Source organism: Globicephala melas, chromosome 11 (genome assembly GCF_963455315.2).
Source record: "Globicephala melas chromosome 11, mGloMel1.2, whole genome shotgun sequence".
Taxonomy (NCBI): Eukaryota; Metazoa; Chordata; class Mammalia; order Artiodactyla; family Delphinidae; genus Globicephala; species Globicephala melas.
Window position 1 is genome coordinate 85,847,176 of NC_083324.2, and position 25,929 is coordinate 85,873,104.

The 25,929-nt window shown below is 41.7% G+C and overlaps 1 long non-coding RNA gene and 1 pseudogene across 3 annotated transcripts in view; one reads left to right on the forward strand and one right to left on the reverse strand.

Annotated features, from left to right (window-relative positions):
* LOC115866093 (uncharacterized) overlaps positions 1 to 25,929 on the forward strand; it is a 126,589-nt gene that overhangs the window by 81,328 nt on the left and 19,332 nt on the right. The window contains exons 2-3 of one of the 3 annotated variants that reach the window (XR_009565684.1): positions 317 to 1,344; positions 1,636 to 2,506. The exons of 1 other annotated variant lie outside the window; for it this stretch is intronic. This is a non-coding gene — a long non-coding RNA (uncharacterized lncRNA). Of the gene's footprint in view, positions 1 to 316; positions 2,507 to 25,929 lie in introns of those variants that run through there. One more of the 3 variants, XR_009565686.1, reaches the window with a different exon arrangement.
* Positions 18,063 to 18,911, reverse strand: LOC115866001 (large ribosomal subunit protein uL18-like; annotated as a pseudogene).

Sequence of the window (25,929 nt, forward strand, 5' to 3'; positions counted from 1 at the left end):
AAAGAACAAAAGCAGATGCTGCCCAGATTGCTGCGGGAAGGATGACACTGAGGCTAGAACTTTTAAAAAATAAACTGCCCTAATATAATGTAATTGCCCAAGCTAGAAAATGACAAAGGCTGTTTAGCCAAACATTGATCCTGCATTCATGAATGGAAGAGTGAATGGAAGATTTGACAGGAAATGCCCCACTCCAGCTCTGTGGATGAAAGCCACCAGTGCATGAAAAGACACACGATAAAATTTAAAAAAAAAAAAAAAAGACACATGAACTCTTCATCTCACCATCTCCTCTCGCCCTTTATTCTCATTGCAGAGACTCACAGCCAAAGACTCTTATCTGCAGACCTGCCAAAGGAAGTGATTGCCAAAGGGTCTTTTAAATGAAGAATGGAGACAATCTGTTGCCTCTTTTCATTCCGAACCACGGTATTGGATTTGAAGTGCTATTTGGGCATTTAAAAATAATGTTAGTGTTCCTTAGCTCTATTTGCAGCTCTTAGCACTTAGCTCTTAGCACTTAGCAGCACTTAGCTTTATTTGCAGCACTAGAGAACCAGTAATCCAGGAGCTCAGAAAAGAATAGTGGTTTCTTAGGATCAGCAAATAGTTAAGAAAATACATTCTAAAGGAAGAAAATAGCAAATGATGATGATTCATATGTCAGGAAAATAACCTCAACTCGTATAATCCAGACATTCTTTGATTTATTCATTCATTCATTAAATATGCAGGAAGTGCCAACTTCATGCCCAGCACTGCCCCAAGGGTGGGGCTACATGTAAGAAGAGCATATGGTCTCTCCATTTGAGAGGTTCACCCCCTGATGGCGAAGGAAGAAAAAATAATATCTACCATTTATTCTGCACCTACTTCCCATCAAGAAATGCCCATAACCCTTTATCTGGCTTTGTTCATTTAATACAACCAATCTGGGAGTTAGGTATTATTATCTCAATCTGATATAGCAGTAAATTTAGATGTAGCAAGATTGAGTAATTGACCAAAGTCACACAGCCAATATGTGGAATTCAAACCCAGCTCCCCTGCAAAAGACCATATTCTTTGCACTGCACCACAGGGCCTCCTGAAATGAAGAAGAACTTCAACCTGCCCTCAAAGATTAATCACAGACATGTTTAGAAATAATAACAATGATATGATTATTGTAATAATACCATCACTTCCAATGCCTACCTAGGATTCTTGTCAGCACTGAGGAGAATTTTTGAACCCATGCCCACCCCTGGATCAACTCTGAAGGGCGTAGCCTGGGGAGTCTCTCCATGAGGAGAAGAAGATGTATTCAGAGCTGCTATCCATCTCTGGTGATGCTCCTCTAGGGTACTGGGCCTGCTAAAATGTAGCATCTATCTATCTATTTATCTATTTATCTGATCTATCATCTATCTATCACATATAGCTATATGTCTAGGATAGAGCATATAGCTATATGGACTCATTTCCAAACTTCACACTAGCCAGAGCCTTGGATCCTACATAAAGAGTATGAAGAAAAACTGACCTAGGCATTTTTATCACCTTCAGGGGGAAATGGTACTCCCATTGCATTGCGTGCATATTTCTAGACTAAGATGAATTACATTGCCTAATATTTATCTGTTTTCTTGACAGTCTCTTTCGCTAGACTGTGAAGCTCTCCAGGCTAAGGACTCTTTTTCCTTCATCATGATATTTCCAGCTCATACAGAAGTTTATTGCACTTAGTTGATCATTAAAATGTTTACTGAAGAAAAGAAGAAAACTGCAACTGTATTAGTTCATTATTGTTGTTGTTGTTGTTTTTAAGTTTATTCGTTAAAGGTCTGTGGGCTGGGCTTCCCTGGTGGCGCAGTGGTTAAGAATCTACCTGCCAATGCAGGGGACATGGGTTTGATCCCTCGTCTGGGAAGATCCCACGTGCTGCGGAGCAACTAAGCCCGTGTGCTGCAACTACTGAGCCTGTGCTCTAGAGCCTGGGAGCCACAACTACTGAGCCCATGTGCCACAACTACTGAAGCCTGTGCACCTAGAGCCCATGCTCCGCAAAAAGAGAAGCCACCTCAATGAGAAGCCCGTGCACCATAACGAAGAGTAGCCCCCACTCGCCACAACTGGAGAAAGCCTGAGCGCAGCAACAAAGACCCAATGCAGCCAAAAATAAATAAAATAAAAATAAATTAATTTAAAAAAAGAAGTCTGTGGGCTAACTCCTAGGAGAATGGTTGATACAAAACCAAATAAAACAAACCCTGGTCCTGGTCTAACCTAGTTAGCACATCCAACTTTCACATATTGTTTAATTTATAAGGGAAGACTGGGTCTGTATGTATTAACCTTGAAATAAATGCTATGTTAATATGATATTTAAATTCCCACTCTGATTTCATTTATCAATATAAGGCCTGACATCCCTTAAAAAATAAGCTATAACTCAGAAGTAATCATCAATCAAGTTACAAAATTCATATCCAACTAAATGTGAGACATTGAATACATACATATATATTTATCTCCACTTTCTCCTGGAAACCCACTCACACATCAGTAAAAGAATACAAAAGTATAAACCCACAAGAAATACAACAGCAAAGAGGACATCAGTGGATGAGGATGGCAACGCATATCTGCTATAATGAAAAGTACTGGAGGAATGATAACAGTTTAAGCAGAACAGAAAAGGCTGGATTCTATGTGCCCATAGAGGCAACCCCATAAGGAACAAGCTAGCCATCCTTCAGAACTCTGGGAAGGCTCAGGAACTGGAGGTGTGGGGCGTGCAGGAGATACAGGCATGAGGTCAAGGGTGACTGAAAGTCAACATAAGGCAGCTAGCTCCTTAGGTCTCATCATGACCTACCTCCCACCTCCAGAGACAGGTGACTTATTCTCTCAAAAAACTGAACCAAACAGGCTCAGGACCAGGGACCCAAGGCACAGAAGACAGAGAAACAGGGGCCATTAGCAAAAGTCTGATCACCAAACTCTTCTAGCCTCCTCCCACCTGCCACCCAGAAGGCCACAGCCAGGTTTATAATCCCCAGAAAGAGCTTTGGAAAGTCCTACTGTCGAGAAATTAAAGGGCTTAAGGAAGAGACCTGTAGAATTCAGGGTTACACTAATAAAAATGTTGGCTTACTGCCCCGTCATTCTATAGTGAATCCCTCAGTTGGTGAGCCTTACGTACACACAGAGCATTCAGTTCACATGTGATTCCCTTGTAGCCAAGGGTCACAAGATTTGAGGGACAACCTCCAACATGAAAGAGACAAAACCAGCAAACAGAAAACAAGAAAATCAGAGGGAAGAGAGACAATGCAGGGATTAGAAGAACACTTCAAATAAAGTATGCTGAACATCCACAGAGAGGTTAAGAAAACATATTGCATCTATAAAATAGCACAGGTGCTATAAAAGAAAGGAACAATCCTAGAACATGAAAAATTCCCTAGAAATTAAAAATGTGGGCCCTGATATTTTTAAAATATCAGTAGAAAGTTTGGGAGACAAAGTAGGTGAAGTCTTCCAGAGCGTAAAACAAAAAGATAAAGCAGGCATTTGTGAGCGAAAAGATAAGAAAACATGAGATTAATCCAGGAAGGGTCAATAACTGACCAATAAGAGTTCCACAGGAAAAATCAGGGGGGTTGGGGAACAGGGAGAAACAAACTATTGAAGAAACACTACAAGAAAATTTCACAGACCCGAAGGATATAGATCTTTAGATTAAAAGATCCAAAAGGATGTGGAACTTGAGATTAAAAGGACCACTTAATGACCAACACAGTAAGACCCAACCAAGGCATATCATTTTGAAATTTCAGAACTACAGAACTACACAACACTCACATAAAAATCACGGGGGATCAGAATGACATTAGACTTGTGAATGGAAACATTGGAAGCTAGAAGATAATGGTGCAATGCCTTTAAATTCAGAGTGAGAATTATTTTTAACCTAGAATTCAAATTTCAGCCAAACTATCAAACAAATGCAAGGGTAGAATAAAGATATTTTCAGGCAGGAAAGCTCTCAGTAAATTTACCTCACATGCACCCTTTCTCAGGAAGGGTGTGCCGCCAAAAGGAGGGAGTAAAGAAAGAGGAAAACCAGGAAGGAACCAAGGAGAGGCTCCAGCACAGGAAGGAGGTGAGGAGAATCAACAGGATGATAGCAGAGGGAAGTCCTGGGAGAACAGTGGAGCCCAAGAGAAAAACCAGTCCAGGTTGCAAAAAAGACATCAAGGGGCCCAGAAAGGAGGTATTTAGACTCCGATAGATTACCTGCTCTATATTACTATGTGGAAAGTTTGGGGGGCACTGTTGAAAGTTGGGGACAGTTATATACAAAGCCTGGCTGATGGAAAAAACAAGGCAAGTATTAACTCCAAGAAAAACAAAACGTTGTACAAGAAAGGAAAGGTAATTATAGGGTAATGTTAGCTCAGTAGAGAATATTATTTATACAGTTATAATAATATAAATCCTGAATATTGATTTAACCGAAAAAGGGAACAAGAGGAAGCAGTGTTGTGGGATAGGAGACTTAAGTCCTCCCCAACTGTAATAGTCACTAAATAATGATCTAGTCAGACACATATATGACTTAGAAATATGGAAGTAAATACCAGAAGAAACTGCTAAAATTAATTTAAAGTAGCTACCCGCAGGGACTAGTGGTAAAGGGGGTGGGGCAGGAGGATAACTGTGGGTTTTGTCTTTATTTTTTAAAGTGCTTTAGTAATATTTGACTCTTAAAATATATACATTTATTTGGATACATCTGAAGTTATTTTTAAGCTGCCGTAACTCTGGTCCTAAGGAGGTTTATGATCAACAAATCGGATACACTTCTGCCCTTAAGGATCGTACAATTTAAACACAAATCTGAGAAAAATCATACAGACCATTTTCTAACCTAACAAAGCCTAGGAGATTTCAGAACCAATCTGAATGCATTTGTCCCTTCTCCTCTCCAACCTGTAGATATCTTTAAAATGTGAGAAGCTCCATAAGCAGATACGCCCACATTTTCCCAAGATGTTTGAGATTACATAACTACAAAACTTGACCGCAGTCTGAGTGAATGTGTACATGGTAGCACTTGCTCACCAAAGCAGGGAAACCAGCTGATGTTAGGAGAATTGGTAGAGGCTTTATCTGAGTAGAGATTCAGAGAAGGTACCAGGGATGGGGGGTTCGAGCCAAATCTTCAAGTACAATAGATGTGCAATTTGATGGACAGGAGGTAGTGCCATCCCTGACGGGCAGTGAACAGCTCGGAAAGTCGGTTAAATTGAGAGTCAGAATGGCCTTGGGGGTTCTCAGAAACCCACAGGGTTTTGGGAAATCAGACACTCAAGAGTCACAGAGAATGTAACCTGCTGATTCATCCCCAAACGAATTTCTCCATCACAGCAGAAGTCTCTGGTAGAGCAATAAAGACTCTTCTCCTGAAGCAGCATCTCCGCGACCGAGCAGTAGCTAGCCTGCTCACAGCAACAATAATGTGTTAATGACTTCGATAAGGGGGATACTCATCATTATCACCTCTTAATCCCCTTTTGAGCAATGGGAGAGCAGCTGTGGAATACACAAAGAAAGGAACCAGGGGAGGAACTTCCCCTTACATTGGCCTCTGTGATTGTTAATTTTGTATTATTCTGCCTCTAGTAATTATCTTTTTTTTTTCCCCTAAGGTCACCTCCATTAGTCAAGAAGCAAAGTACAGGCTTGTAGTTGATTTGGTTCCAATTACAAACATGGTGTTTATCTATGGGAAGACCATTTCCCTTGGGCACGTGGCTTAGAATTTAGGTCCCTGTTGATTTCCCTCCCCATCTTTACATTGACAGGATACAGGTCTCCACATTTACTTGGCAAACCAAGAACCAGAAGGCACTTTGGGGTGACTATGATTCCTTAAGAAGGAAGCTCTAGTTGTTATCCACCATGGCACCTAGCACAATATAGATGTGGTGTGTGGAATCCCCAAAACTCCAGTCCCGAGGCGTCCTGTCCCCAAAAACTCTGCCCAGTGGCCGGCCAAGGAATGAGTGAACTTTGTGCAGTAAATCAATAACCTTTTCCCTTTCTCTCCACATAAAAAGCAGTCATCAGCTTCAGACTTTCCTTGCAAGCTGCTCTCTGGGATTCAGGGTTACCTGAACACAATTCCCATGATCACTTCAGGATTCCTCTGTCCTCATATTATCTAGCCCTCCATGGAATTATTCTTCAGCTGTATGAAATTCTGGGCCAACTCCCTGTTCACAGTTCACTGTTATCAGTTATAATATTTAATGCTCCTGAGACAACTCGTTTCTCTACAGGTTGGCAAAACCATTGCTGGAGAGAGATGGGGGGAGGGGGCTAGAGAAAGAAGGAAGGAAGGAAGAGAGGGGAAGGAGGGAGGGAGGAGCAAGGGAAAGAAAGAAAGAAAATGGGCTGTGAATACATTCAACTTAAAAAACTAAAATGCTGGTTCTGAAAGTTTGTCTTGCCTTGTTATTTTTATTTTGATAGATTTTATTCTACTTTCTGTTTCTAGCCTGGACTAGGAGTAAAGGAGTTATTGAAGTCCTTTATATTCATGAACCCAGGGCGATCTAAATCTAAGATTATGGGGCTTCCCTGGTGGCGCAGTGGTTAAGAATCCTCCTGCCAATGTGGGGGACACGGGTTCGAGCCCTGGTCCGGGAAGATCCCACACGCCACGGAGCAACTAAGCCCGTGCACCACAACGACTGAGCCTGCGCTCTAGAGCCTGCGAGCGCCAACTACTGAGCTGGCGTGCCACAATTACTGAAGCCCATGCGCCTAGAGCTCGTGCTCAGCAACGAAGAGAAGCCACCGCATGAGAAGCCCGCGCACCGCAACGAAGAGTAGCCCCCGCTCACCGCAACTAGAGAAAGCCCGCGTGCAGCAACGAAGACCCAACGCAGCCAATGAATGAATGAATAATAAATAAATAAATCTAAGATTATCCCTCAAATCTGAAGTTAGCATAAAACCACAAACGATGAGTGGGCAGCTGAGATGACCACAGATTCCACTATTTGGATGTAACAAAAAGAGATCAGAAAAAGTGCTGTCTAGATGAACAGTCATCCTGATTTTTCAACAGTGATTCTGCATTGTATGTCTAATTTCTAAACGTTAACATTTGAATTTTAACGTTTAGGGGCATTTGAATTTTGTTAAAAAAAAAAAATGCAGGCCAGTGCAATTCACTGGGCCAGTTAGTTTTTATCTGTCCCTTGCTCATAAGCAGACCTAGAGCAGCCGCCCGGCCCCTTGCCCTTACCACCCTCTGGCTGCTACTGTCAGGCATGACCCCTTATCTCACTCGGCTGGGCAAGGGCAGCGTCTATGACATCAGAATAGATAAAAGGGGCAAAGGGAGGAGTGTGAGAGAGAAACCAGACGCTCCTTTCTCTTCCACCCCACCGGCAATGGCCTCCTCATCTTCACCTAAGCCCCCCCCCCCCACAGCTCCACTTTCCAGAAGCCCCCGAAGCTTCTTCACCTCTGTTCTGGCAACCAGTCCTCAGTGGTACCCTGAAGCTGGGGTTTTACTAAAACAAAAGAGTATGGTAGCCCCTTCATATCCGTGGGTTCCGCATCCCAAGATTCAACTAGACTTGGATGGAAAATACTCAAAATAAAAAATTCCAGAAAGTTCTGAAAGAGCAAAACTTGAATTTGCCATGTGCTTAAAAATTATATGCATTGTATTTACAATTATTTACATAGCATTTACATTGTATTGGGTATTATAAGTAATCTAGAGATGATTTAAAGTATAAGGGAAGATGTGTATAAGTTATATGCAAATACTACACCATTTTATACAAGGGACTTGAGTGTCCTTGGGTTTGGGTATCTGCATGGGTGCTGGAACAAGTCCCCTGTGGATACCAAGAGACAACTGTAATTTTTACTTTAAACCATGGTGTTTGGGAATAACATGCCGTTAAGCTCTTATCATCTAATGAATCTATTGCTGTTCCTGGTTGAAATTGACGATGAAAGGGTGGAGGGGGAAGACAGAATTCCCAAACTGCTGTGTGTTTGCTGTAAAGATGGCAGAATTAGAAAACAAGAAAGGAACGCTGGTTTCTAAAAACCAGGCAAGCGAAATCTGGAAGTTTAATAGCAGACCAGCAGTGTGGAAGAGAAATGGCGTTGCCTGGGAGCTCAGGTGGGCCCCAGGAGTTTGTGTGTGAGTTGGGCCATGACAGACGGTGCTATAGCCCAATAGCTGTCCTCTTAATCCCCACTTCGCCCCTCTTACACGTTCACACGTGATCCTCTGTCCCTTCTGCTTAGCCCACCCACTGGAAACGACCAAGAGCCTGTGTACCGAATTTTCTGAGAGTTTCTCTTTTAAATGTCTGTTCTCCTGGCCCTACAGACAATAGTAGCAAAAGCCAGGTGCTGGGCTCTGGCACCAGACTGCCCAGTTTTGAATCCCAGCTTTGCCACGTAGTGAGTGACCTTCCTTAACCTTCTAAATCTCAGTTTCTCACTTATAAATCAGCCGTAATAGTAGTACATTGGGATTTTGTGAGAATTAAAAGTGCTAATATGATGAATAGCTTAAGATAGCATCTGTCTCTGCTAATATCTAATAGTATTCAATAGTAATAGTAAGCTCTCAATAATACTAAACTTATTTTACTCATAATTGTCATTACTGCAGCAGTAGATACTTTACATACATTTCCTCTACTCTTTATGATAACCCAGGAAGGGATAAAATGTCTTAGAAATTGCAGAAGTTGGTGACAAAACAATCTCTCTCAGATTGCGGCTTCTATCAAGAAAATGATGCAAAAACAACTGGTACATAATTTGCAAACTTCCTTGTATGATTTTAAGTCAGCCTTAGTCATTTCCCTGCTAAGAATCTGTAGTAGGTCTTCACAATTGAATCAATGTTAGTTAAGCCTTAGTAATGATCTGTTTTGACCTTGCAAGACTGCAAAGCTGTGACCTCAGGGGGAGGTAGGTGCTCTCTCAGCAACTTTAAACCTCCCTCCAGCATAATTCTTTTCACATTGCCCTGTGTTCACTGGTTGGCCTTTCCCAGGAGACTGAGCCAGGTCATAGTCACCTTTATATCCCCAGATCCTGGCAAGGTCCACCTCCCAGTAGGTGCTCGAGAATCTTGGTTGAATGAATAAATTAATAAAAGTTAAAGGTGGAGAGATTTCAACTCAGCATAAATGTGGAAGCAAAGGAAGGAGGGAGGGAAGGAGGAAGGAAAAAAGACTGGAGGAGGGAGGGAAGGAAGGAAGGGAGGAAGGAAGAGGGCAGAGCATTATGGAAGTGGTTATTTCTCTAATACAGCAGAGTTTATTTGCCCATCTATTATCTGGATTTAAAAGTCCCAACCCTAAGATGCTATGAATTATTGAACACCTATTGAGGACTTAGAACTCCGATGGTTACCAGAAGAAAGGGAAAGTGAGAGTTTAGCCCGTAGACATTAGACACAAAAGTTATCCCCTGGAGCTTACAATTTAATTGGGGAAGTAAAATCAACACACGAAACAGTCAAAAGACAATACATTCTAGCATGTAATTAGGTTCTAAATTACTTGTTACGGACAAAATTGTAAGGTCAGAAGGGAGGAACTGCAGTGTGAGCTGGAGGAATCAGGGAAGACTTGTTGGAGATGTGAGACTTGGGCTGCCCCCTGGAAGGATAACAGGGAAGAGCAACAATCTCAGTGAGGACAGAGGCAGGGAGGAGTCTGTTCAGAGATCACTGAGACCAATTTGGCAGGGGACAGAAGCAGGCAGAGTGGAACCAAATGACTGGTGGCCTTGGAAGTCAGCCTAAGGCCTTTTTACACGGGATGTGGTAGCACATAGAAGCAGCCAGGAGGACGTTTTGGGCAGGACTCACTTCCTAGTCTGTCTTTCTCTTGCCCGTGGATGAGAGTGACTTGTATTGGCTAGAAGCACCCTATGGGTGATGAATTTCCGAGAATGTGGCAGATGAAAGCGGTGGTGGCAGCACCAGGCAGCTCATTCTAGTTCCCAGATGGTGCTAAATCTAGGCCAGGAAGCGTCACTATTTCCCCAAATTCTGTGACTTCACAAGTTGCAGGAAATGGGGTGGGGATGGGAATAAAGCGCTTTTCTCCACTGCCTCAGAGGGTGGTATTTTACAAGAGGCATATGTGCTGGCTTCGATCTGAGATGGCTTCCACGTGTGTGCCTCTTCTCGTGAGTGATAAACCAATCAGAGAAGTATCCTCTTGGCAAGACAGCCCAATGCTGGCTGATACTACCTTCCATCTTTCTAGATCATTCTGATTTTACATAGATACGTAAGTATGTGTTTTTTCTATCTATCTTCTCTGAAGATAGATCCTAAACACACTTGATGGAGTATATAATACTGGCTTTCCACGAAAATGAATTCACCACAAAATTTGAGCTATCACTGTAACACCCTGTTATATCAGAACAATAACTGCTTGGAGCCATTGCGATATATAAAGTATGAGAGCTTTAACAAAATGAAAACATGACATAAAAGAAATGCCCTTCAATTTTTATGCAGGTTTCTCGATTTGAATAAAAGAAACATTAAGTTTACATATGCAAATTAATTCTAACTAGCCATGTTTTCATACTTAGTTATTAACCACAGTTTTCTTTTGTCTCATTGAAATTAGCCCTACCATTTAAAAAATATTAACAAAAGAATGCTTTAAATGCCTTAAATTTTTATGCATTATTATGAAATATTATCCAAATAAGGAAAAAACATATATTTGAAAATATACTATAAAACAATAAAGAAATAATTTTTTGGAACTAATTTTGTGTTAATTTGAGATTTTACTAGATATCAGAGGAACCATGTGTATTTGTGCCTATCTCTGTTATGTATCTGTGATCCTGCTGTGTTTGTCTATGCCTCCATCCTTAGACTAAGTCTTAGGATGATTTCTCATGAGAACAATAAAAAGGATCTTCCACCAATGAATAAAGTAGCAAGAAAATGTTTGGGGGGAGATATTGAGAAGCAAGTCTGATCTTTTGTTTTATATACCAATGAGTAATTATTGATATAACAGTTTTAATTAAGGTAACTTCCACAGCCTAAATACATTTCAAATCACATTTTCAACAAACATAAAGTAAGGGCCATTGCTTGCAAAATCCATTTTGCAGGTAGAAAAACTGATTGCAAGAATAAATGACTTGTTTAAAGACAGGTTGTCAGTAACAAAATCAAACCTAGCTGTCTTCACTTTTAGCTCAGAGTATTTCTCATTAACCCTCATTTATGTCCAGGACCCACTACTGGACAAGACCTCACTTTGCCCAGAGAAGGTCTCACAGGAGAAAAACAACGGATTTTAGGATATATCTCCCTATTATATACCCCCTCTTTTAATTTATAGAGGAAATTAAACCACTGGTTCTTAACTATGGTTGGTCATCAAAATCACCCATGAGACTTGAAAACATGCAATGAGCAGGACCCACACCAGAGCCAATGAAATATACTCTCTGGAGGCGAAGTCCTTTAATACTTCTTTTTCAAGAAAAATAACATATGTTTACTAATCGACCGCCTGGCACACTCCATATTGCTTTTTATTTCCTGTTTGGAAATGTCCCGAATCTCATCCTCCTCTTTATTTATTATATTTTTTGTCATTTCCATCGTCTACATTTTCTGTCCCGAAAGAAGTTTGATGACCTTGAAGATTTGGAAAGGAGATGGTATTAGAAAAGTTCTAAAACTCTCTGTTTTAGAGTGAAAGAATTAAAGGAAAATCATTTGCTGTGGAGGTGTCTTATCATTTCATCAGCATTTTTGGAGATGGTTGTTGGGAAAGAAGATTCACAGATGAAACAACACAAAGGAGAATACATACAAAGAAGAGATCATTCGTACCGCGGAAGAAACAGACGCAGCTATGCTAGCTCATATTCAAGTGTTACTCTGCGACCTGTTTTAATTCTCTAGATGGTACTCTTAAACGAAAAAAAAAAAGGTCTTTACAGGGAAGAATGGCCATCACTGAGGCTTCTTTTACCCTCTTTGTTGCACACAGTTCCATTAACCAGGATTAGAACAGGATTCATCCAAAAACCTAACATGATGAAACAAAACAACAAAATTACAAATTCACCATTCCTCCAGAATGCTTGGTAGAGAATCTGAATTAACCCAACATTGTGATAAATTGGCAATAACGATGTTTACTGTTTCATACAATGTATTTAACAGTAATCATATTCTGCATGTAATTTTTAAATTTATTTTTTTATTCAGGTAACACTGGTTTATAACGTTATGTAAGTTGCACGTGTACAACATTATATTTCTACTTCTGTATACACTACAGCTTGCTCACCACCCAGAATTTAGTTTCCACCCATCATCTTACAGCTGATTCCCTTTACCTATTTCACCCTCCCCCCGAATATAATTTTTTTTGATAAATCAAAGAAGTCATATCTTTAGTTCTCATTGGGCAATTCTTTAGGTGCAAATGTACCCACACAAAACTGGCATGAAGTGACTAAGCAGAAATGCCTGTGTTCTACCTGCCCTTTCCATCACCACAGGAAGCAAGAGGACACAGCTGACAGAGAGTGCATACACGCACTCATAGTCATTCAACAATAGCTGCTGATTTCGTGTCAGGCACCGTGCTAGGCAATGGATTTACGGCTGTGAGCATAAGTTTTGGTCCCTGCCTTTCTAATACTTACATTCTAACTACAGAGACAGAGAACCATGGCATTCAAACTGATAGTGGAAAAAAGCAAAGCCACTGACTTAAGTCTGCTCAGGCTGCTATCACAGAATACCATGACTGGGGGAGCTTACACAACATTTATTTCTCTCAGTTCTGGAGGCTGAAGTCCAAGATTAAGGCTTTGGCAAAACTGGTGTCTGGCGGGGCCCTCTTCCTGGTTTGCAAACAGCTGTCTTCCCCTTGTATCCTCACATGGCCGAGAGAACAAGCTCTAGTCTCTTCCTATAAGGACGCTAACCCAGCATGGCAGGGTGAGGGCGGGGGGAACTCCATCCTCATGACCTTATCTAAACATAATTACATCCCAAATCCACCTCCTGATACCGTCCATTGGGGGTTAGGTTTCAACACATAAATTCTGGAGGGACAAACACAAAGTCCTTAACAGCCATCTAGACCTGTGTTATCCAACAAGATAGCCACTAGCCACATGTAGCTAACGAGCTCTTGAAGGGAGGTTCATCCCTGCTGAGGTGTCCTGTAGTGTAAATTATACACCAGATCTCAAAGATTTAGCGGGGAAAAAAAAGCACTATGGAAAATACCTCATGAATAATTTCCTATATTGTTACCTGTTGAAATGATAATATTTTGGATATATTGGGTTAAATAAAAAATATTACTATTTATTTTGCTAGTTTATTTTTCCATTTCTTTAATGTAGCTATTAGAAAAATTAAAATTACTTCTGAGGCTCACACTTACGTCCTGCATCATATTTCTGTAAGACAGAAGTGGTCTAGCCCCAAGGTTCTCACATAGAGGCGATTTTAGCAGACCAGCTCAGATCACTCCTTCAGACCCCCGGTTGTCACATGTCACCAGCATGTTCGTGAGTAAGAACTAGAGGGTTCTCTCAGAACCCTGAAGAGATGGTTTAAAGTTTAAGGCACATACTTATGGGTCTGAGTATCCACAACAAATATTCACAGCAGATCTCCTTAGGCCTCATGTTAAAGAACTTACTGCTTATAATTCTGACTAGATGGAACCTTCCATAATAAAGATTTTAGAATTCAAAATGAGCCACATGTGGTCAATGGTTCATCTCAGCGAAGTTTATTTCTGCCTGAATGTGCCACATGTTTTAAAGAAGTTAAGAAATTTGGCTGCGATCAATCCCGACCCTGTAACATTCTGATAATTGCTTTTCTCTTGAAGGTGTGCCTGATTTCAACTGATTTCCTTGCCATGTGTTATTTTCTTACTGCCAGGCAATAAAGGGTTCTGATTATTTCAGCTTCCTGGTTGTTTGGATTTTAGCAAGGAAGTGTAACCATACTTGGATGTGATGCATGACATATTCGAAGCTGTCGTATCAAAGGGTTTTGAGACTTTGGCTAAATATTTAGAACCCCTACTTCTCTATTTCCATCCTGATGCAAGAGAGAAGCCCAGTGCTTATACACTGAAGTTCTTCAAAAATAACAGTAGGAAAATAAGTTTCCTTCCTTGGTCCCCAGGGACGGAAACCTACTCCCCACCTTCCCCACTCCAGTGTCTCATCTGAAAACTCTGCTTTGATCCTCCAGATCCACAGGCCCTGCTCACCCGAACCTCTCCTTCTCAAAGTGCAACTGTTGCTTTGAGATTTAAATAAAGTTTTCTCATGCATTCATTAGCATTTTTACATCCAGACCACCTCGGATTATTTCTTTTTTTAAAAAATAATTAATTAATTAATCATCTCGTTTGTTTGCATTGGATCTTCATTGCTGCGCGGGGGCTACTCTTTGTTGCGCGGGTTTCTCATTGCGGTGGCTTCTCTTGCTGCGCAACACAGGCTCTAGGTGCACAGCCTTCAGTAGTTGTGGCTCACGGGCTCGGTAGTTTTGGCTCGTGGGCTCTAGAGTGCAGGCTCAGTAGTTGTGGTGCACGGGCTTAGTTATTCTGTGGCACATGGGATCTTCCCAGACCAGGGCTCGAACCTGTGTCCCGTGCATTGGCAGGCGGATTCTTAACCACTGCGCCACCAGGGAAGCCCCCCGATTATTTCTTAAACAGGCAGAAAGTGGTGTGCCCTTATAGTCACAGTCTTCAAAATTTAGGCACAAATAAGGCTTTACTTGGAAGCAAAAGCAAACTGCTTAGTGATAGGGTGAAAGAAAATTATCTTGTTATAGAAACCGCTTGAGGAAGACCAGGATTGGTCTACAAATACTGTGCTGCATCATTAAACCGCAGGAAGAAAAAAAAAGGAAACCACATTACTTTACATAACTTTCAAACCTCATGTAACCTCCCAGGCCCTCCCCCTTAGTCAGATGCATCATCTGCTTCTAAAGCACAATAATTTTCCAGAGTAAAACTCATCGAGGAAAAGTTCCTATACTTTGGATTAAAAATACACATAACTCATTTATATTCTAGGTGACGTATGACTATGTTGAACAGCAGGGAGAATAGCATATTGAGTTGGCATATGTCACAAATATTCCAGTTCTCCTTCTGGGTACTTGGTAGAATTGCATTTTCCCACCCATTTGAATTTAGACACAGCCATGTGAAGGTGGCTAAAAAAATACGAGCAGAAGTGATGAGTGTCACTTCCGGTCAGCTTTGAGAGGAAGTGCTCATGGCAGAGTGTATCAGCTCGGATCTTGAGTGAATTAGATAACCAGAGTTCTTCTGAAGACCTAACTTTGAAGATGTAGCCTGTGACGTTAAGTCCTAGAGACTTGGGGGCTTTCATTACTACAGCATCTATCTATTCTGACTAATAAACACATCATTTAGAATCTAGTATCTTGTTTTTACCTTCTATGTCTTCTCAAAATATCACTTACTTTCTCCCAATGTAACAGAGGAAAGAGAATTCTATAAGCTGACTTAAAAAGAATCATTACAAAGATAAAAGTACATTTAAAGCACAGAAAGTATACTAGGAGGGAAGAAGAGGGTGACTGTCTGACAATAGATATTGTTGCTGCAGTTGTGTGTGTTTTGAGTTCATAGTGCCACTTCGCTGTGTTGAGCACGGGGATTTGCTCCATCTTTTCCCCAGGCCAATTCAACAATGTTACCACAGCATGATTTTTAGTGACCAGTTTTTCCATGCCCTGCTTTTGGTTGCAGCTAGTTTTCCATTATGTTTTGATGTCTGTGGTCCTTATTTGACTCTGTTAGGATGGAGGCTACCAACGTGAAGAACACCTGCAGTGTCTGCGACTCAGCAGCTAACTTTGCATGTGCTGTTTTTTCTATTCTCCCACTGTGTACTAACCACAAGTATGCAAGCTAGAAGACTGAATACTAATCAAAAGGGAAAACTGGGTTGGTTGTGGCTTAAGGTGTTAGTAGGAAATTCCTCAGCTGCTGGGGCGTTTGTTGAACACGTGACTACTGCTGGCAATGGCCGATGCTCTACACCAGCTGACTACCAATAACTGGGAAATTTGGTTCTTTTTCTTTTTTATTTCCACTTAATTTGCAGTTTTATCAAAATGAAATGCGTACTTAATTTTTAAAAATCAAACAATTCTACACAGCCTGTAATGAAAACCTCTATCCGTCCCGACCCCTGATTTACATTCCTTGGATATCCATTTTCAAATCCATTCACTGCTTCTGTCATCATGTTTCTAAACAACCTGCTTCTCTTGTGTTGCTTGCTTTTTCAGATTTAGAAAGATGGAATGATTTCCCACTACAGAACACAAAACCTTCACTTTACTGCATTAACATCCTCCTGTAGACATACTGGCACACGTACGAATAGTATCAATTCGTTTTTGCTGTGTAACAAATCATCCCCAAAGGTACTGGCTTAAACCAGCCATTTACATGCACTCACAAGTCTGTGGATCAGCCGTTTGAACTGGACGGGGCTGGGCAATTCTGGTCTTGGCTGAGCTTATGGTCAGCTGTGGTCAGTTACTGGGGTGGCTGGGGGCTGGCTGACCAGAGTGGCCTCAGCTAGGGGGGCGCTTCCATTCTCCTCGTGGTCTTCCATCCTCTAGCAGGAGAGGCCAGGCACGTTCACACAGAGGATGGGCAGGGTCCCGGGGGCCCGAGTGGAAGCACACGCAGCTTCCTGAGGCCCAGGCTCAGAACTGGCTTTCTGGTACTCCCACTTCATTCTCTCACAAGACCAGCTGGATTTGAGTAGAAGAGGAATAGACTCCACCTCTTGATGGGAGGTGCTATAAAGTCTCATCGTGAAGGATACAGGGAGAAGAAAATTGTGGCCATTTTTGCAATCGACTACACACAAGTAGTATACGTACACATAGGTACTTTCCCTCGCCACCATCCTCTTTACATAGACATATCATATATCACCAGTCAGAGTTAAATGAGTATTTAATATTGACCCTATTATAATGATGGACGTTTACTTACAACTAGATCTCATAGTGAACTAGGATTATATTTTCTTTCCTACATGAGGATTTTTGCTCTGCTCCTCAGAGTAATTAATTGTCTTGTTTTGAGTTGTTTGCTAAAGCTTTTCTATGTGCTTGCCAGTTATTCAGCTCCAAACTCTGCAGTAAGTATACATTTCCTAAGAACAACAGATGAATGATCAACTTCTTCCCCCACCCCCTTGGAGTCATCCCTCTGGATCCCTCCATCCTTCTATTCAATCTGGACTCGGTCTTCTCTGGCCCTGTTTCATAGTAATCACCCTGAGGTTCCCTTGGCTCCTTTCTTCTGTAGAATGCCCTCTTTCTTGTCTACTGGTGTCCTCTTTCTTTCTCCTCATTTTGGAGGGTATTCTCTAGCAGGTTCCTGGAAAAGGGTGCATAGGCAGCAACTCTCTGAGACTTTGAATGTTTGAAATGCTACCCCACCTGCAGACCTGTCTAACAGCGTGGATGGAAATTCTAAGGTGGAAGTTATTTTCTTCAGAATTGTTAAGGCGCTGCTTTTCTACTTCCAATATTATTTTTAAGACCTCTGAGACCTTCTGATGCCTGATCCTTTGTCCATAATCAGGTTTTCTTCTCTAGAATTTTTTAGAATCATCTCTGTTACTGGACTTCTGGGAAAAAAAGACAATGATCTATCTCAGTGGGGGTCCTTTTCCATTCATCTAATTGCATGTTGACTCAATCTAATAACTTGTCTACTTATTATGGGACTTCTATTGGAGATCCTTTACAGATAATTATTTTTAATCTTATTTTCTCTTATTTTCAAAACTGTTTTCACTTGTTTTACTTTTACGAAGGTTTTTGTTGTTGGTGGTGGTTTTCACTGCTTTGTCAATAAATTTATTGTCTTTATCTGAAAAATCTTCACAGAAAGTTGTGGTTTGATTCATCTCTCAGTGGTCCACTCCTGAGCTCTGAGGCAGCTTGCCTTCTGAGCTACTTGATCTTTCCTCTGAGCAAGAGACCTTCTGGAACAGCTCCAACTCTTTTTTTTTTTTAACTTCTTTCTTAGGCTTCTTCTGATAGGCCGGATTCTCTCATACAGTAGTACAGTTTTCGTGTACATCTCCTCCATCGTGTCTGCAGCTATGTTGTTCTTTATGTACTGGGAGGATTGTTTCTTGTTAGCATCTTCATCATCTTCCATAAGGTAACTCACATCATCTGCAACGTTCTGAGCCACAATGTGCTTCTGAGGTACTTCTGCTTGGAATCCCCTGCTTTCTGAATCGTAACCAGGGAACAATTTGGTACTGTGAGGCACTGATAAGCCTCCATCCACAACTCCCCTCAGAGCCCCGAAAACTTTATTTCCAGTGGTAGTTCTGGCAAAATTTTAGTTCAAATAGCAGGTGAAGGTACCAGGCTGACCATCAAAGCTTTCCTCATTGTATTCATATCTTGTCCATGTAAAACCAACTGAGAAGGCTGTGGGCCAGCAGGAGGCCAGGACAGAATGCCGCAGAATATCTGTCAGGCCAACCGCCACACCATGCTTTGGGAGTTCATGAGCGTTATCTCCGCAGAATATCACATGCCCTTTTATTCAGGCATAAGAGATTTGACAAATGATATCTCTGTTGGTTACATGGACGATCATTCTTTATTTGGTTGTGTTGTACTTAACTTTTGTCCTGGAGTACCAAGTGTTTCTGAGCATAGCAATCCATTTTACCCTCTTGTTTTCTTTAAATTTTACTTGGTATCTCTTAAAGTAAGACCTATTCTTGATATCTTTAACAGAAATCCATGTCGATGGGTTGCCACTGACCTCTTTTTTGGTTTTTAAAACTTTATTTCTCTACCATTCTATTTAATATTTATTTATTCTATTATATTTTTAAATTCTAAGAGTGCTTTAAGTCTTGTGAATGCTCCTTTTCGAGAGCACTCTGTTCTTGTTTCTTGGATGCAATATCCTCTCTTAGTTCTCTGAGAGTTTTGTTTGTTTTTTACATTTTCTTCTGCTCCCTGAATGGTCTCTTCCCTCTGTGGTGTTTATTAATTTTGAACTTTGCCTTTTATGTTAGATACTTCCTTCAAATATCTGTTACTCCTTGGCTGTCCATTTTCAAGAGAAGTCCTAAAAAGTTAGTGGCAGAAGTCCTAAAAAGTTCCTGTCTGAGGAATGAAAGTGTATGCGTGGGATCTGCAACAAATGAGATTCACCGTTGGGCTCCCCCAACAGTCTGTGTCTGCACTAGTTTTCTATTGTAACGGTAACAAATTACCACAAACTTGGCTGCTTAAAGCAACATAAACTTACTATCTTACAGTTCTGGAGGTCAGTTGTCTGATTCCGTCTTGCTGGCCTAAAATTAGGTTGTCGGCAGGGCTGCATTCCTTTCTGGAGCCTCCAGGGAAGAGTCCATTTCCTTCCCTTTTCCAGGTTCTAGAAGCCACTTGTATTCCTTGACCTTTGGCCCTCTCCTTCCCTCTTCAAAGCCAGTAACAGTGGGTCAAGTCTTCTTCATATCACATCACTCTGACCTCTTCTGCTTCTCTCTTCCACTGCTAAAGAGCCTGGGGATGGCACTGGCCCACCTGGATAACCAGGACACTCTCCCTATTGTGGCTGGCAGATGAGCAACCTTAATGCCATCTGCTATCTTAATTCCCCTTTGCCATGTCACCTAACACAGTCACAGGCTTCAGGGATTAGGATGTGGACATCACTCTTACCACAGTTACCCCAGTGCCTGTAGACACTGTCTCCTGGGCTGATCCATTTACCCAAAGAGGAAGGCTCCTTTCTCCTGCCAGTGTACATGCAGCATTCCGGGGGTCAAATGTTGCTGGCGGTGCCACTAGTTGGTCTGCAGATGCCCCTCTTAGCCTCCCTGTTTCTAGTTGTCACGAGTGCCCTCAGCTGTGTCCAGTATTCCCTCATCCAGAGCAGCCTCACTCAACCTCTTTTGAGAATAAACCTTCAGTCTTGTACTGAGTTGAGGAGGTATAGTCACTGGCGGTGCAGGATACCATAGGGAATCTAGGTCCAAGTATTCCTTAAACAGATTCTTAATCACTCCTCCTGGTGTCAGTCTTGCCCACACCCCTTTGGAGGCAGCTGGTGCCTCTACTGCTGAGACTCTTGGGGCCTCGGTGGCTTCATCAAACCAGATTTTTGGCTTTGCTTCTTACGGGCTCTTGCCATTCAGCTTTCTCCTGTCTAGTCGGTCAGTTATTGCCCATCCATCTGCTTTCTGGCTTTCAAAATAATGCTATTTCCTCTTTTGTTCCCATGGTCCTTATTGATGTGTGCTTTTTCATTCTCTGTCATCTTAGTGGGGCTTCGAGAGGGAATGGAGATCCGGTCATGTTTTGTTTTATCTGCCGTGTTTAGCTAGAAGTCCCTATGGTTTGTTTTTTGGGAGCACTAAGTAATTGTGAAACCAGTTATATCCTTTGTGTTCTGTATGACAATCAGTTTCTATTAGTTTTCACTAATAGTGAAAGAGTTCTGAAATGTTTGTGTTCCCTGTGAAGGAAAAAACAAGGAAGTGAAGACGGCAATTACCAAGTGGCCGTCTCAAAACAGTAACGTCAAAACAGCCTTCTTTGCCTCATCTAGAATAGGTGCTCAAGAGGGCATTTGTATGAATTACATGCTGCCTAAAATGTACTCCAAGAATCAGGCAGGTCCAAGCTTTAATCCCAATATCTCTGAGCACAGGCCTGTGCAAACTGAGTTGTTGTTGAATAAATACTGATGAATTCATTAGCTGTTTTTCTTAAGTTGAAGCTAGAAAAGCAATTCCTTCTCATTCTAAACGTCTGAAATGAAAAGTAAAAAGTACCACACCCTAATCAATTTCAATAAAGGCAAAATACTGAATTCCCTGGAATGCATCAAAAGGAACTTTGATATTTTATATACTAGTGGTACTGCCGGTAGTAAATCAGATAAACCATGTATAGAAGATGTAGATTTTTATCACCTCCTAGTTATGTTATATTAATAAGTCATTCTCTCTCCTCTTCCCCCAAAGCATGCTATTTCATTAATTGTTTTACTTTTTCCTGATAACTTCTGTCTGAGGACTGAAAGCTTGGCCAACTACTGTTTTGACAATGCAGGCGAATGGGATGGAAACATCACCCAGTTAGAGGCAGAGTGGTGGCTACAATCTCAGTCTCCTTCTCTTAGCACTATGGCTCTTTTCACAAGTATCTGCTGCCCCTTTGGGGGGCCTGTAGTTTGTTCCATGTAAATATAAGAGGTGTTGGGAGCTAGCAGTGGGTTACTAGGGGCCTCCGGGCATCTAGCAGTTTGCTCAGACCAACAGCCAACACAGCTACGTGGCAAGCTCCAAATGAGGACTTTGGCTGCTCTCAGAAGGCTTCTTCTAGCCCTAGGCTAACGTCTCCACTGTACTGGGCTTTCTTTGTTGACACCTAAGAGCAGCAGCTGCATCCAGCACCACCGTGACACAGAAACTCGGTTGTGTTAGCGAGGCCGACCTCTGCTCTGAAATGCTCCTAATTCGCTGTTAATACATGACATCTTCACACACACACACCTCAGTGCAAAGAAAAGCCAGTTCAACCCATGCATAGAAAGCTGACGACAAAGGCGAGAAAGAATGAATGGTTATGATACATTCTGTTCTTTCAGGGTAAAGGAAAAATATTTGAATTGTATACGGTAGCACTTTGTTGTCCCATATTTATGATTCCAAACCTGAGATCTCATCTGGACTGCTGGGTGGCTTGGAAAACAGAAGAAAAGATATTTCTTTTTTTTTTTAAGTTTTTTTTTCTTTAATAAACTTTTTTCTTTGGCTGCATTGGGTCTTCGTTGCTGTGCACGGGCTTTCTATAGTTGCGGAGAGCAGGGACTACTCTTCGTTGCAGTGCGCGGGCTTCTCATTGCGGTGGCTTCTCTTGTTGTGAAGCCCGGGCTCTAGGTGCGCGGGCTTCAGTAGTTGTGGCACGTGGGCTCAGTAGTTGTGGCTCCCGGGCTCTAGAGCGCAGGCTCAGTAGTTGCCGTGCATGGGCTAAGTTGCTCCACAGCATGTGGGATCTTCCCGGACCAGGGCTTGAACCTGTGTCCCCTGCATTGGCAGGTGGATTCTTAAGTACTGCACCACCAAGGGAATTCCTATATTTCTTTTTAATCTGTTCTGCAAAGATTTAAAAGCAGTTGAAGAGATACTTATTAAAACTTCAGCTAGCTCTGTGACCTAGAGTTAGTTGAGCTAGTCTGTAGCACAATCTTTCTTCTCTTAGGACCTCAATGTTTCTCATTTATAAATGAAGGGATTAGATTCTCTATATATTGAACTAAGAGGTTTCTGTCAGTGTTAAAAACCTGAGATTCTAAGATAGGCAACTTTCCTGAAATGACGGGGAGGAAAGCCTTTGAAAAAGCACCACTCCCATTATATGAGGATTTGTTATATCCAACTCGGATTTAGCACCTTTATACACAGACAGGTGTTAGAAATTTGCAATGAACAAGAAATATGCTGAAAGATTTAGTAGAAAGAAACAGCATATTGTTTGTTTGTTTCTTTTTAAATAGCAATATTGTTTTTTGAAGAGCTCTGTGCACTGGGAAATTGTCATCTAGTACCAAAGAAAATGTTTGTCATAGTTATGTTTCCATTTCATGATCTCAAGCACAACTTTGTAACTGTAACTGTGACTGGTCCACCTGTCAACTCCTGGGACCTGGAGATTTCTAACTCCACAGGGAAGACAGGAGAGTACTGCCTTCCACTGCACCTCTCAGCCCCACACAAAGTGTTTTATCATGTATCATCTCATGCAGGACTCATTTCCTACAGTCAGAAAGACACAACTTGAAAGAACTTTTTTTGCAGACGTTTTGAAAGCTAAACTTCTCTCTTGTGGGTGGTAGATGAAAGCTCAGTGTTTGTACCCACGGCCTTATAGCTAAGATGAATATTCCACTCTGCTTCCGCCCAGTTTCCCAGGGTATAACCAATTTTCCTGATGGAGAGTGGATTAAATTTGCAGATAAAACGTGCTGAGGCAAGAGAACTGGCCTAGGAAACTCAAGGAAGGAGAGTTCAGAGCCTAACTAACGAGGTGGGTGGTCTAGGGAGAGTCACTTTCCTTCCTGGAGCTCAGTTTCTCTACTGTATGTAATGCCCACGTCACTGCATTCTCAACAAGAATCTTCTCGGGTAGTTTCTTTTGTGGTATCATGCCAGCCTGGAATTTTTTTGCTCCTTTCTTTCAAATTCCTGGGAATGGCTTAAATAAGGAGAGGTACTATCACTCCAAAGTGGTTTTAATATGTCAATCTTGTGTGAGGCCTGTTGGTAATTCTCCAGATCTTGGTCTTTTTTATGACTATATTCAGTTAGGATTAGGTTTGGCCGTGAATAATGGAACCCTAAATAATGAAGACCTGCACAAGGCAAATGTCTTACTTCTCTTTCACGTAAAAGAAGCCTGGGGACTTCCTGGTGGTCCAGTGGCTAAGACTCCACGTTCCCAATGCAGGGGGCCTGGATTCGATCCCTGGTCAGGGAACTAGATCCCACGTGCCGCAACTAAGAGTTCGCATGCTGCAACTGAAGATCCTGCACGTGGCAACAAAGATCCCATGTGCTGCAACTAAGACCCGGTGCAGTCAAATAAATCAATCAATAATTTTAAAATAAATAAATAAAAGAAGACTGGGGGCAGGTATCTAGAAATGCATCAGCAGAAAATCATCACAGACGCGGCTCTACCTTGCTATACTGCCAGTTTTAGCATAGGGATCACACCTCATAGTCTAAGATGGCCCCTCAAGCTTCATCCATTATTTTGACATCCCTCTCCACTGGAAAGGAGAGAGGGCTTAAAAGGGAGCACCTTCTTGCTTTAAAAATCACTTCTGGAAGTTACATGTGGCAATTCTACTTACATCTCACTGACCAGAACTTAGTCACATGGCCACAGCTAGCTGCAAGGGAGGCTGGAGCAATGTAGTCTTCAATCCAGGCAGCCATGGGCACAGCTAAATGAGAGGGTTATGGAGGTGAGCACTAGGGTCTGACCCAGATCAAATATCCTGCAGAATTCTTTCACTCTCAAAGAGTCATGAACTATTCCTCTGGAAAGGCTCTATGATTAAATTAGGAAGTACCATCTCAGGAAGGACAAAGAGGCGATAAGATGGATAAAAGATAGCCTCAAGATACACTAGACTGTTTCAAGAATGTCTTAACACATCCATGCAGAATGTGTTAACCTATCAGAGAGATGCAAGGGGTGTGGTCATTATGGGTTAACTAGAAAAGTGTCCATGGATAAATTTTATCCAAAATCAAAGAGATGGGAAAGATATAATTTGGCAGGACAAAGAGGTGGACGGTTTCAGGAAAGAGCGCAGTTGCTCCTTGGAAAAACCATAAAGTGAAGAATGTTCTCTTCAGTTCCCCTCTATTCTCACATCTATATACTTTCCTCTCTTTCAACACTACTCCCTTTCCATAAGCATGCAATGGTGTGGGCATTTGTGTGTGCGCACACACATAAACATACACACACATGCCCATACACAATGGTATACACTAATATTTTACTGAACCATAATTTAAGAGGAAAAAACCAAATCTGCTAAACTAATTAACTCTTACCTAACTTTCTACCATCCCAGGAGTACTGTACAAATTAAATTAAAATTAAAGTTCCTGGGAGTGAGCGTTGCTTCAATTCTAGGCAATAAATGCCCTAGAGACTATTACTTACAGACCCTATGAGGTTGAAAAAATATACCCTCAAAGAGGTTATACTCCAGAGAGAGCCATGAACATTCCTTCCAAGAAAAACATGCAGTATGATCTTTTATTCAAACTGTTATGAGGGCACCGGGAAAGCAGAGTTTAATCCCAGCTTGAGAGGAGGATGATGAGAAATGGGTAATATTTCGTAGGTAGAATCAGACCTGGTTGAAAGGAGGACATGTCAGATGGAAGGACCAGCCTGAGAAGAGGATGGAGATGGATGACAGTGAGTAGCCTACGCAATGGAAGGAAAGGGACCAGGGATGGCACAATGAGACTTGCAGCTGAAAATACAGTTTGAGATCTTATCATGAAGGGACTTGGAACTTTAACAATAAAAGAAATGGACAATACAAGAAAGTTAGAAAGTACCGTGATCAAAGCTCTTCTATAAGAAATGTCATATGGAGGCAGCACATAGACTGAAGGGTGAAAAGAAGTGATCCAGGCAGAGCAACTTGGAGACCAGCTTAAGTCCAGATAAGAAGTAACAGAGACCTGAATAAAGTTAGTGGGAATTGAGAAGACAATGTATCACTAACGGTGAAATTTCACGTGAAAATCAGGTGGGATATATGGGGGAGGGAGCCCTTCTAGGCACTTCTCAGGTAACACCATGTGAGTTTCCACATTTCCCAATGGTATGTGTGACCGCTGAGCCCAAGTGCAGAGAGGCAAAGGGAGGGGAAGGCGGGGGCGGGGGTTGGCAGAGGAGAAGGGAAGGCAGGGGAACCTTAATAAACCAAAAGGTAAGAAGAGAAAATGAAATCATAGACTTTCAGAGGTGAAGGGGCCCTACAACAAGGTTCACATTTTTTACAGATGAAGAAACAGATTTGGGGACATAGTGGTAGCCCAAGACCTGTGGGACTTGCCCTCCCTGGTGTCTTAGCAGGAGAGAGGTATTATCTATCTGAAAACACAATATGGAAAGTCATAAGACAAATGACAAACTGGGGAAAATATCTGCAACATACATCACAGGTAAATGGTTAATATCAACTAATA